This window comes from Hippocampus comes, unplaced genomic scaffold (assembly GCF_001891065.2).
Source record: "Hippocampus comes isolate QL1 unplaced genomic scaffold, H_comes_QL1_v1.1 scaffold85, whole genome shotgun sequence".
NCBI lineage: Eukaryota > Metazoa > Chordata > Actinopteri > Syngnathiformes > Syngnathidae > Hippocampus > Hippocampus comes.
Window position 1 is genome coordinate 2,909,434 of NW_017805540.1, and position 13,706 is coordinate 2,923,139.

The window sequence follows — 13,706 nt, forward strand, 5'->3', positions numbered from 1 at the left end:
TTTTTTTTTAACACAAAAATAAGACTCTTAAAAATACAACCTGTTTTCTGGTTAGAAAAAACAAAAAAACAAACAAAAACAAAAACCTCAACTCCCACTCCAACAACAGGACTAAATACTAAATAGAGAAGAAAGGGTTTTTTTTTCTCCAAAAGACTGTTTTTCTCTGAAAAAAAAAAAATTCTCATGACTTTTTTCTCATACCAGTACAACTTTTTTTCCTTAAAATATGACTTCCGGTACTACATTATTATTACTTGCAATAATAATCATGTCCAACTATCTATCAAACACAACTTTTAGTGAACTGAAAAACATGTTTGTGACAAAATACATTTCTATTCACAAAAAGATGACAACTTTTATCATGAAAAAAGAAATGACACAAACGCAACAGTGTTAATCAGAATGGCACGTTTGTTTTTGTTGCGGCAAAAATGTTAAAACATTTTGTCGACATCATTCAATGTGTGTGTACCTAATAAAAGTGCAGCCTAACATTAAAAGGTGGTTTCACATAAATAATTTGATGCAGTACAGCTAATTTCCTCACGCAAATAATGTCATCTGATGTGTTTCTGAAACCTGAAGTGCTGGTGTTAATTATAGTAGTTTAATATCTGTGTTCTAATTTCCTTTTTAAAGTCCAAAGTTTTGTACATACTAGTGTGTGTGTGTGTGTGTGTGTGTGTGTGTGTGTGTGTGTGTGTGTGTGTGTGTGTGTATGTTTTTTACAAATATTTATTTTCTACTATGTATATATTAGTAAGTAAAAGTAATATTTACTAAAATGCTTCTGTCGACTGATCTGACTTGTAGCTAGCTAGCAGCTAGCTAGCTAGCCAGACAGACAGACAGACAGACAGATAGATAGACACACACGCACATACATGTGTACACACATACAGATAAAGACCGAGAGATTTCTAATTCTGTAACATCAAAATAAAATAACAAAGTGGCAAAAAGTGTTGATGACTGTCTTTTTTGACAACTACATATTAAAACACATTTTACGAAGAAAAAAAAAACATCTGTGCTTTCCGTGCATATACAATGAATCACTAATTTACAAAAAATTGCTAATTTATTTCAATTCTATCCACGTCAGTCTGCGGTCACCCCGACTGATCAAAATTCTTAATACTTCCCGAAAGCAAATGACTGTGGTTACTTCCTCTTCCAAAATCTTTTTCACAAATCTTTGGACCATGAATGATAATCAGAGTTGCTAATTGTTCTGGACTGTCTGTAAATTGTTACGCAAATCTCTGAAAGTGACCTCTTTATGGTCGGATTATGTGGTATTAAAAAAATAAACATTGGTCATGTTGAAAAGGTTGAAAACGAGCAAAATTACTTTGCACATAATTGCGATTTATGTTTGGTAACACGCTGCTCCCATCCACGACTCCGCTAATGTAATGTGTCTCTGTGGATGCAAGCAGACAAAATCAAAGTAAACTGTGAGCTAATGACGTGAGACTCATCATGGTCGCTGATCGTTTTAATAGATTTATATCAGCAGTGAGTGACATTTTTCATCATTCATTTTTATTTTGATCCTCAAAAGTATGTCTTCACATGAAATTGCTTTTTTTCCTGCGCTGCTGTATTGAAATGAAAAAGTAAAATGATTAGAGCCAGGCCTGCACCATACAACACATCACAAAAGTGGCATGATTCAATGTAGACCCAAAAAAAACCCAATAGTCGCAGTTTTGGTTGCAACCTCCTACATTTTGGAATAAATCACAAAGAAATGACCAAACATGAGCCTAACCTGACCCACCAGGAAGTTTGACCAGGACAACACCAATTCTTATGATTTCTCCATTTACAAACATGCACATGTCCCTTTATTGAGTCTGTGAGGAAGCTTGAAGTAAGCAGCAGCTCAATGCACGGCCCTTAGACAGGGTTGACGCCAAGCGAATGGGGACTCAGATGGGTCCAAAATTTAGCACAGCCTCCGGAGAGCCTCCGGAGAGCCTCCGCCTCGCCGCTCCTTTGTCACCCACGCGAGACGGACATTGTTAGCAGATAGTTGCCAGAACGAATCATGCCCTCCCGACTGTGAGAACTTTGACACGGCCAACCTGTGAGCGGGAGCAGCCAATAACCATATAAAAGCAACACAAAGGACTTAATTGCAATCACTGAGCCTTTTTTATTGTATGGGGAGAACGCGGGGGAGTTTCACTTAAACATTCACCACTGACAACGGCAAACGTTTCAAGGTGAGGACGACCCAAGTCAACGTAGACGCAGAAAGAAGGGAAGAAAGGAAAAGGAAAATGTCGGGCAAAATGGAAACAATATGTTGTCTCCATAATGAGACACCGTTTTGGTTTTTCAAAGGAAGGTAACATTCTTTCTCAAAAAGCGAGAAAAAAAAGATTTACCGGTATATAAATGGCTTGAAAATGACTTTCCTGACAACACAACCCCCCCCAGAAAACTATTATTAGTTTTTGAACAATTTATATCTTGGAAAAATGTGAAATATCTCAGAAAAAAATGTTTTCACCTAAACTTTTTTTCCCCTCCCCAAAAAGTTTTAAAAATTATCATTACCAAGTTTTGTTCCTCCCAAAAATACAAAAAGAAATGAATATTTTTTTCTTGGGGATTTTTCAATTCCAAAATAATCATAATAAATACATTTTCCTGCAAAAATAATACTGAAACAAACATAAAAAATGAAATACAACTTTTTTTCTACAGAATGTACAAAATTAAGTTTCTAGTCAAGTCAAGTTTAAAGACTTAATCACAGAAGAGGTTCAAAGGGCTTCGCAAATCCAAAAGGTCAAGGAAACTAAAAATAAACAAAAAAAAAAACAAGCAAAAATACTTTTTAATTAAAAAAAAAGGTTTTTGTAAGAATTTTTTTTCTCAGAAAGGGGAACCATCATCAGTTTATTTTTTTCTTCTGAAAAAAATTTCACATCATTCTAAAAAGATGATCACTTCTATCACATGATACATTCTCTATCGTGCTTATCCAGTTCCCTTTTTTTTAAATTAAGAAACAGAGATGCAGATAAACTTTTTTATGTGCTGATTTCGAAATTGCCCACATTTTTTTCCAGCATATCAGGTTTCCAAAATAACAACAATGTAATATACTAAGATACTTGGGTTTTTTTTTTTTTTTGCTTTCTTTTTCACGAAGAAGGTACGCTTTGAGGTGCGAAGCACGTCATCCGCCCTGAATGCGAGGGATGTTTATCAGAATGTAACGTGAAGAGAGGCGACACCTGTAAAGCCGTCTTTTGAAGTGCCTGTTTGTATTGTTGTGGCCAACAAAGAACTCTTGGCACCTCAGCCAGATAACGGGGTGGGCTTCTGGGGGTTGCCATATGGGAGACATTTTCATGCACTTGAGTGTGTGTGTGTGTGTGTGTGTGTGTGTGTGTGTGTGTGTGTGTGTGTGTGTGTGTGTGTGTGTGTGTGTGTGTGTGTGTGTGCGCGCGTGCGTCAATCACATTACCGTAGCCGTATGGTGTGGTGGTCCGGCCCAGACGCAATGTTGGCGGGGTTGCCTGAAGGGTATGATGAAGGGTCATTGGCAGATTAGAGGTGCAATGGGAGGAGGCAGACATGATCACTCATTAGTCACCTTTTTCGTGTGTGCGTGTGCGTGTGTGTGGGTGTGTGTGTGTGTGTGTGTAAAACCCTCCCCTCCCTCTTCTACCACGGATCTTGACCAATCACGTGCGGCTTTAACCGAAAGGGGTGTGTGTGTGTGTGTGTGTGTGTGTGTGTGTGTGTGTGAAGTCACAAGCAGTTGACCGGGTAGGATGAGCTCACCTGCATTGCCAGCAGCAGTTTCACTCATCTCGTGTCTCTTTTCGGCAGTGGCCAATCACATTCGGGGCAAAAGGCAGGAAGTGGCCCATCCGAGGTTGCCATTTTCCTGACATCTGCATTTGCAATACAAAGCAGGAATTCATGTATTTGGAAATGCAGATTACCTTTTGAAACATAATATTTGAATGTACGAGCGTTTGAGTAATGGCTTCTATATGAGTGTCTCATGATCCTCTCCTCTTTCATCTATAACTGCTTCAAACAACAAAGAGTCTGCAGAAAAGTGATTCAGATTGAATGGCTGTCTGTGTCTTATGAGTTGTGTTGTATTATTTTGTTATGTTATTATGACTTCAAGGTGGTGCCGCGAGAGTGGCTGCCTTTACAGCAGCTCCTATACTTTTTGTTCTTCTACTTTCTTCCTTTCATAACTTTGCTGCTGTAAATTGGAAATGTGTCCATTGTGAGACGAATAAAGGTTTTCTTAGTCTTATTCTTTTATTCACAGTTTGAGAACGTCACATAACCAAACTCAGAAAACAAATCAATTATAGTCGGTCGTGACTGAGCAACTGTGATGACATTTTCAGTCGACGGCAAGTGGCAAAATGGCTGCCCCCTGAGATGGATTGAAAAAAAAAATCCATGCAATGCTACTTAGTCCTTGAGTATTTTCATCCTTCCTCAAGTAATTCTTTGGAGGACTACTTTGACTTGAGAGATACTGACTAAAGCACAGGTGTCAAACTCAAGGCCCGGGGGCCTGATCCGGCCCGCTACGTCATTTTATGGGGCCCACGAAAGCAAATTATGTGTGTCAACTTGCATGATCCTTGCTAAACGAGACGAATAAAGGTTTTCTTAGTCTTATTCTGATATTCCCAGTTTGAGAACGTCACATAACCAAACTCATAAAACGAATCAACTGTAGTCGGTCGTCACTGAGCAACTGTGATGTCATTTTCAGTCGACAGCAAGTGGCAAAATGGCCGCCCCCTGAGATGGATTGAGAAAAAAAAAATCCATGTAACGCTACTTAGTCCTTGAGTATTTTGTTCATCCTTCCTCAAGTAATTCTTTGGAGGACTACTTTGACTTGAGAGATACTGACTAAAGCACAGGTGTCAAACTCCAGGCCCAGGGGCCTGATCCAGCCCGCCACGTCATTTTATGTGGCCCACGAAAGCAAATGATGTGTGTCAACTTGCATGATCCTTGCTAAAATGTGCACCGAAATGTCAAATTGTCAAGTGTAATACATAAGAAATGATATTTTGCAATATTTATGTTGTCCTGTTTACACTCACTCACACAATAATTAAGCAAACTATTATAGTTGACGAATTTCAAAACTAGTAATCCAATAATTTGTTGTGCACAAATAATAATGTGATGAGACGATTAAAAATCTGTTTTGTGGTTTCAAATGTCATAGAACGGCCCTCTGAGGGAAGACATAACTCCGATGTGGCCCGAGACAAAAATGAGTTTGACACCCCTGAACTAAAGTCCACTTAGAGGATTTGGACGGGCCGCCTACGGGCACGCCGGCCGTTCCCCGAGTGTGCGAGATGGGCCGTATCGATGACAAGGTGACGAGCTGCGGGTTGGCGGGGGGTGTCGAGGAGCGGGCTTATCATTAGCGGGGCCTGGCGCTGGCCTCTGCGAGTTCCAGTAATTAGCAGACAAAGGGCGGCGCTTGCCTTCCCACTGCTTTTCCCACACTACACTGCAGGCTCAGAATTCCACTCGGCCCCAGACCTGCAATCTCCTCGCTTTTTAGACGGCAAATTACTGACAAGTCCCATTCTTCACAGCACTGTAATTGCTTTTTAGTGTTGTTTTTATTGAGGCCAGCGCATACCGCCCGGCCGACCCCCTCGCCGTTGCCTCAATAAAGTCAAGCCGGGGAGGCTGCGAAGGGGCGGGGGTGGCGAAGGGTTAATATAGATAACATTGGCCCCTAATTGGAACGTTTTGGTCAGCGTGGGGGCTCGGCATTTTTATTTTGGGGCGGATTTTTGTTGTCTTGTTCTGTGCTGTGAGTTTAAAAATCATTTCCAAGTCGCCCAAAAGAGATGAGCTGGTCCTGTGTGTCACTCACTCATATCTACTCTTTGCGGGACACGGTCCGTGTCACAATACAAACCCGCTTGAGCGGCGAAAACGTCTCATTATGGCACTTTGAAAGAGACACCCAACATTCTTGGCTTGCGTCAAGCCATTTTCCTCCGTACGACACTTCATGTCCACTTCACGGCGTGGCCGGCCAGGACAAATGTTCCGAAACTGTTGCCATTTGCAGCGGCCTCCGATGAAGGGACAAGAAAAAATATTCTCAGAAATGTCCGTGACGGAGTTGACACTAATTACTAGGATGCAAATCCTGTACAAAAACGGTCAAAAACCTATTCCCACAAAATATGTGGGAATAGGTCATTTAAAATCATGTTTCTTTGGGTAATTTTTTTTCAAATGGCCTTCATTCATACGTGCAGTACAATGTCCATGTATCCCTCCATCCATCCATCCATTTTCTGTTCCTTTTTATCCTCACAAAGGTCGCAGGGGGTGCTGGAGCCTATCCCAGCCGTCTTCGGGCTGTAGACGGGGGACACCCTGAACCGGTTGCCAGCCAATTGCAGGGCACACAGAGACGAACAACCATCCGCGCTCACACTCATGCCTCGGGACAATTTTGAGTGTTCAATCAGCCTACAATGCATGTTTTTGGAATGTGGGTGGAAACCGGAGCACCCGGCGAAAACCCACGCAGGCCCGGGGAGAACATGCAAACACCACGCAGTGAGGCCGGAGCTGGAATTGAACCCGGTACCTCATGTCCATGTATTTTATTTTAAATTACTGGCATGAATAGAAGTCTACTTGTCGCTAAAAGTAAATCAAATCGTAATGGGAAAGAAAATATGCAAGTGGTATTCATTTTCAAATGATTATAATACAAATATAAAATCGAATTTGTTTCACCTTATAGGAAAAACACATACATGTCAAATGATTAAAAATTTAATTTTAATACAGTGTCATTTCATTTTATCAAATATTTTTAATTAATTTAAAAATATGTATTAAAATGGATCTAAATTACTGTGGTTTTGAAATTGAATAAAACAAAAGATAGAAAAAGGACAAAATTAATTTCAAAAGTGTAAAATAAATACGAATACAATGTAAAATTATATCAACTTTAAATATGTTTTAATAAATAACAAATCTATTTTAAAAATGATTACGTAATTACATTAATTTACACTTTTATAATAAATTGCGTTCACGTTTTTCAATGATTGTAAAGTGCCAGTCAAGTTTCTAAAAGTTTTAGATTTGTCACTATAGTTAGTTTTTATTTCATTTTGAGTTTTTTTTATTTATTTTAATTTATTTTTTGGGGGGGCGGGGTTCTTAGTCTGTGGTACTTTTTATTTTTGGGGGCAGGGGGAAATGTTTCAAATTAAGTTTTGTTTTCATTAGTTTTAATATTTCTTTTTACATATGGAGTGTTTGTCAAGTGCAAGATAAAAAAAACAAAAAAAAGTCACTAACTATTGTGTTATAATGCAAAATAAATGACAATTGGAAAATGACTTTCCTTCTTCTGTACGGATGTGCAGGTGTACCGAAACAAATACATTTAAAATGAACCCTGAACTCTCACGTATGATTTTAATTGACCGAGGATGTTTTTGCTAGAATTATTGTAGTTTTAAGTTAGTTTTGTTAACCTGACATGTAGTTTGTATTGTAGTATTTGATTTTCTTGACAAAAAATGTTTTATCAATTGCAGTTTGTTAGTTCATTAGTTGTACTGAACTTGAATAACCTTGTTGCCAATCCAAAATCAATTGTATCTTTAAGAATGCAGTTAAAAAAAGTGTGTGGTAGTGCGTAATGTAGAGGACTAGCGCGTAATACAGATGTGTTACGTGCACATTTTTACACATGCCTGGGAGCCCCCAGCGTCAATTGACTCAGGTAGCGCGCTAATTTGCCCGTGCCCTTATGTGTCTGTCGTGATGTCAGCGTGAGCAGTTTGACACCTCTGACCCTGTCAGGCGTGTCAGGCAGTCGGTCACAGGCTTTCAAATAAGGTGCCACGACAAGCCCGCTAATGCGTTAGCACACCGGCGCCGGCCCGAAATGAGAGGCTGCAGTAGACTGCGCAGCCTGGAGGCAGACAGCTGCGCCGTCGAGCCGCACACGCACACACTAGCGCACGCGCACAAATAGGCCCTCTCTGCCTACATCAAAACAATGACTCGGAAAATTGTAGAATGATATCACCGACTGTTATTGACGTAGCGCATGTTCAGAATGACTGAAAATACCTTTCAAGTTCATTCGTCACGTGACTTTTTTTTGCATTTTATGCACATTTTGGGATCGGCAGTAATGTCTTTCGTTCACTAATCGATCAATGACGTCAATGATCGACTCTGCAAAGTAAAACATGATGGCTGCAGTGTTTCCCACATTCAAATTTATCTGTGTGTGTGTGTGTGTGTGCGTGTGTGTGTGTGTGTGTGTGTGTGTGTGTGTATATATACACACACACAAATATATATATATATATATATATATATATATAGAGCCTACGTGTAGTCATCGGGGTCTTCCGAGTTTTGGATTACGCTGTGAAAAGACGTTGACGGGAAGCAAACCGCCTATTTCAAAGAGCCTAAGTCAGTTAACCCTGTTCACCCATTAACGATTAATACAATAACAACTCAGAGGGAACACCACGACAGAGCACAGTTTGCGTTGTAAAGAATAGTCTGATAAGCTCCACAATGTTTCATATGCCGATGATGACGACACAATGCACAGTTTGGACACAATTCAAGAGTTTCATTTTGTTGAAAAGGAACGAATGGTGGAATTTACATTGAAATAAATAAACACATTTATGATGTAGGCCAGAAATTTTTTTTTTGAGCTTCCCCTCTTTGAATGAGCTGCATCTAAAAGAAGAAAAAAAAACAAAAAAAAGAACAATAACTCCAGCCTGACCTTTGGATTTTTATGAGCCCGAAGCTGATTCCAAAATTTGGCAGAATAAAATTACGATAATCGACCGATTAAAAAAAATATATATATTGGACATAATCATTTCTTTTGGTCCCGTAACACTGTCATGTTCCTGAATTGTCTGGACAGGGGTGGATCCCACAAATGTAGCCAAGGATAAGATTATGGTACAAAAAAGGTTTATGAACAAACGCAAGACCGACAACTTACAAATAATGAATCTGGTCAAACAAACCACGATAAAATGAGAGAAACAAAAGGCAATTTGCAAAGGAGGTAAGGAAAATACAAACGGAAATTGCATGTCTCAAAAGGATAAGAGAACCAAATTACGACAAATACAAACCGAGAATAACTTATCAGAATGACATGACTACATCCTAGAGAACAAAATGGGGCAAGATCAAAAACGTCTCGAAAATTGCACATGACCAATGGCTTGAGCAAGGTGAATAATCCGACAACGGCTTGGAAGTCCTTAAATAGTCCGTTCATCATGACGAATAATCCGACAGTCGGTTGTCGGCTTGGAAGTCCTTAAATAGTCCGTTCATCATGATGGGTAACAGGTGGGCAGCTGGAAAAACCGGAACACCTCTGCCACCTGCTGGAGACTAACAAAAACTGAATCATGACAAATATTTGGGGGGGGGGGGGGGTAAATATCATAAATGTGTCTTATGCTGTTATGTGTTAATGTGTCAAAAAATAAAAACAATGGGGGGCGGCTCGGTGGTCCAGTGGTTAGCGCGTCGACCTCCGAGTGCAGAGGTTATGGGTTCGATCCTGTGTGGAGTTTGCACGTTCTCCTCGGGCATGCGTGGGTTTTCTCCGGGTGCTCCGGTTTCCTCCCACATTCCAAAAACATGCATGGCAGGCTGAATGAACACTCGAAATTGTCCCTAGGTGTGAGTGTGAGCGCGGATTTCAGTGTGCCCTGCGATTGGCTGGCAACCAGTTGAGGGTGTCCCCCGCCTACCGCCTGAGGACAGCTGGGATAGGCTCCAGCACCCCCGCGACCCTTGTGATGATAAAGTGGGTCAGAAAATGGATAGATGGATGGATGGATAGTTTTAGAGTCTTCACTTCCAGAATACTGGGAGAAAGCCCAGACAAGCATGGGGAAAGCATGGATTTTTTGATATTTGAACAGAGAACCGCAAGTGGTTGTGACGTGCTGACCACTGCGAACCTCAACTCGCATTCATGGCAGCGTGAGCTTCAGGTCGCTTCCTAATTGGCTATGCTTCGATTTCACGGCACAATCGCAGAGCGCGTGCCTCAGCCCAATTTAGACTTGACCACACAGAAAACGATTTGCAATCTTCAACACTGAACAGGTTTAACAGGGGAAGGGAAATCACACTTAGCACACCCCTCACCGCAGGATAATCACTCAGAATAAGCTTTTAGAGCCAACCAATAATTATCCACTTTCATTTAATTGTGTCCTGTTATGTTTTGGTCTGACTTTTTTTTTCTGTCAGTTGGCTCAGTGAGCTGGGTGGAGCGAGAAAGTATAGTAGCTATTAGCAATCAGCTCCCAGTCTCTACACCAGGAGTCACAAACATTTTCGAGACTGATAGCGACTTCATGGGTTTTGTGTAAAGGGCTACCTGTTTGATACACATTTCTGAAACAACACATTTGTTCAAATTACTTTCAATAATGTTATTATGAGAAGTCATTCTTCAAAATTATTGATATTCAGAAACTGGCATGCGAAGACAACCGTGTTCCTCAGTTTTTGCATTCAGCTGTATGATTTGCCGTTTTAGTTTTCGGAGCTATGCAACTGCGTTTAGGGTCCAACCTGTCACGTACTGTAACAAATTGGTCAGAAAAATTCTCATTCTTTATTTATTTATTTTATTTTATTTTTTTGTGCCCTTATCCAGCCCTGTGGCATATCTTGTGTGTGGCAGCAGAAGAACTTGATGCTCTTCCACAAAATGGCAGTTTATGCAATATATATACTTTGTTTTTCTTTTCTACACCCCCCCTCCCCCCACCACCTTCAATTCTGCTGCTGTAGATTGCAAATTTCCCCAGTGTGGGACAAATAAAGGTTTTCTGATCTTATTTTATCTTAACCTGTTGCCATTCAGACTCCATTTTCTATTTTTTTATCTTCGTGTCATTTTATATCTTTGGGTTCAACGACGTAGGTCCAGCAAAACATCAAGTGATAGTAATACAGTATACATGTTTTACAACAATACTTAAATATATTCATAATTTCATATGTGCCGTTGATTGAAATAGTGATGCTTGTGGTGAAAATATAAGCGAGCGGCGTTTCCACTGGTTACACTCAAATAATGGAAGTGAGCCCTGCTTTCAATACCTCCCTATTTTTCCTCTTAATTCTCACCCACTTTCCTCTTTCAGTTGCAACCCGTGTCTTTCTTGACTGATACACCATCTTTTTATGGATCCAAAAAAGTGATACGGTACATCGTACTGAATGAGGAGCCTCAGAATGCAGACCGGGCTTGCACAGTTCCCATCGCAAGGAGAACTGAAGCTAAATGGCCGAATGGGTGTGGGGAGTGACAAATTGGGATTTTTTTTTTTTTTTTTTGGTGATGGTTGTGTCCTAGTCAGTTTCACAAGAATTGTGCAGTGTGCCACAGCCCTTATTCTGATTGGAAAAGAAGACAGATGCTCCAGTTAGGCCAATTATCGGTATGTGTGTACCAATCTTAATTTGGCATTGATGACGATGTAACCATTGACTGGACCTGCACTCGCAGGGATTAGAATACAAATCAGCATGCACGACAAACGTGAATCAACTTCACCCGTCATTCAAAGAAATGTTTCATCTCACAAAGAGTCTTTGCTCTTTGAAGCAAGTTTCCCAAAGGGGTCACAGAGCAGTTTGTGAATCCTTGCTTTTGAGAAACGGACCATGCGGTTCACATCCAAGCGAGTCATCCTCCGCTACTAAATCCACTTCCCTGGCATGGTGGCTCATGTTTACCCTCATCCTGCAAAGCAACAATCAGACCTTCCTGACATCAGAGGCCCCCGTGTCTTTTGGGAAGTAGCGCATCCTGCGAGGGCTTGTCTCAACCATCTGTCACGGATGTCCGACGATGTCGCTCATTGACTCCAATGGCTCTCGTGTTCTTCAGCCAGTTCTACTTTGATAGATTGAAGGCTGACATATGGGATAGGAGTTTAAATACAATGTCCGGTACATTCAGTAGTAGCCTTGGGGAGCAGTCAGTTTCTTAGCTCTGCTTTTCGAATTTCGGGGGTCAGGACCCAAAAGATGCTACTTTTAATCTTGGGATTGCTTCTGAATTTCTTAATAGTCTTGAGATTTTATTGCATCACATAGACTCAAGACCACCCGCGCCAGATATAACAAAGCAGCCCCAACCGAGACTTTTTGACACGAGGCAGTACATTTCTTCATGAATGCCTTGATAAGTCTGAAAGATTTCACTGGAAACTGCAGAGATTTGTGATACTCAGGTGCAGAACAGAACAGAACCTCTTCCGCGTTTCAAGCTTTCTCTCACCGACCATCACATTTTTCCAGAATGTCTTGATAGTCTTGAGATTTCATTGTATCCTTCGCAATTCAAGATATCCTGTGCCAGATGTAGCAAAGCAGCCCCAAAACAGAGCCACGACCAAACTTTCTGACACCACATTTTGCTTCAGAGTGTCTTGATAGTCTTGAGATTGTATTCTGCAGATTCAAGACACCATTTGCCAGAAGTAGCAAAGCAGCCCCAGAATATAACTGAGCCTCCTCCATGTTTCACAGGAAGTACAGTGTTCTTTTCGTTGTCTGTTAACACAGACCCGATGGCAAAAAGCTCCAGTTTTGTCAAATCTGTTTAAAGGACACTCCCCCAGAAAGTCGTGTCTCATCAATATGCATTTTTGGGTTGAAAGAAAACAACAATTTTGTATGCTTATATGAAAAGCATTGCCCGGACGTAATGACGCACACAGAATCAAACGTGTCCGCATGTAGCCGGGCGGAGTGTAAAATCGTATGTAAATCCCTTTAGCAAGCTTTTCTATCAGCACACAAAGGTGATTGGCAGACGATACTGCCGCACATTGATCCTTTGCCCTCGACCTGTCTCCCTCTGTGGCGCCCCCTACTGTGAGAGGCGTGGGGTGCGGTGCCCGCTGGCGCCGGCTGCCAGCGGCCGCGGGCCAGCACGGATCCTCTCATGGCGACCGTAATAATGTTCGGTTTGTTTCCTGCCTCCTTTGGAGCCTTTGGCCCGAGCCGTCATCCTGAACATGAGACGCAGAGGGAGGCATCCTATGCCTGTCCCTCCGAGTTGCGTTACGTCTCGGACCGAATTTGTAGCAATACTGTAGCCAAGCACTTGTGTTTTGTTTTGTTTTTAAGAAAAAGACAAAATGTACCAACGATGACGATTATTACAACTACCGACAGCTAACATGGTGTGTCCAGATCATGAATAAACTCCTGAACATGTTTGATAGTAGGAATAAGGGACACTGCATTCCCATGCCCCTTGCTGAGTGTTTTTTATCCCCACTTAGCGGGGAGCAAGGCCCCTACTGAGCTCCCTCACCCTAGGAAGCCTCTCTGACCCCCCGGCCTCCCTCCCTACATTTAGGCATACATTCATATTGATCTGATATGATGTGCGGCGATAAGTGGGTGTGATTCCTATCCATGCGGAGGACTACCGGGCTCGTGGGGCACCATCTGGGACACATTTTAAGGGAGATTTAATGGGACCATGACATTGCGCGTGTGTGTGTGCAGGAGATTTGTCAAGCCATCAGAATTTGTCTGTTTGTTTTTTTTTTTTAGAGTGAAGTGGGAGTCGGTGG

The 13,706-nt window shown here is 41.3% G+C and overlaps 1 long non-coding RNA gene across 2 annotated transcripts in view; it reads right to left on the reverse strand.

Moving 5' to 3' along the window:
• Window positions 1-1,499: 1,499 nt before the first annotated feature.
• Window positions 1,500-13,706, reverse strand: part of LOC109521199 (uncharacterized) — a 22,458-nt gene continuing 10,251 nt past the window's right edge. For both annotated transcript variants that reach the window (XR_002169309.1, XR_002169308.1), the window contains 3 exons: window positions 3,817-3,929; window positions 3,497-3,548; window positions 1,500-2,217 (listed from right to left, as the gene is read on the reverse strand). This is a non-coding gene — a long non-coding RNA (uncharacterized LOC109521199). The remainder of the gene's footprint in view (window positions 2,218-3,496; window positions 3,549-3,816; window positions 3,930-13,706) is intronic.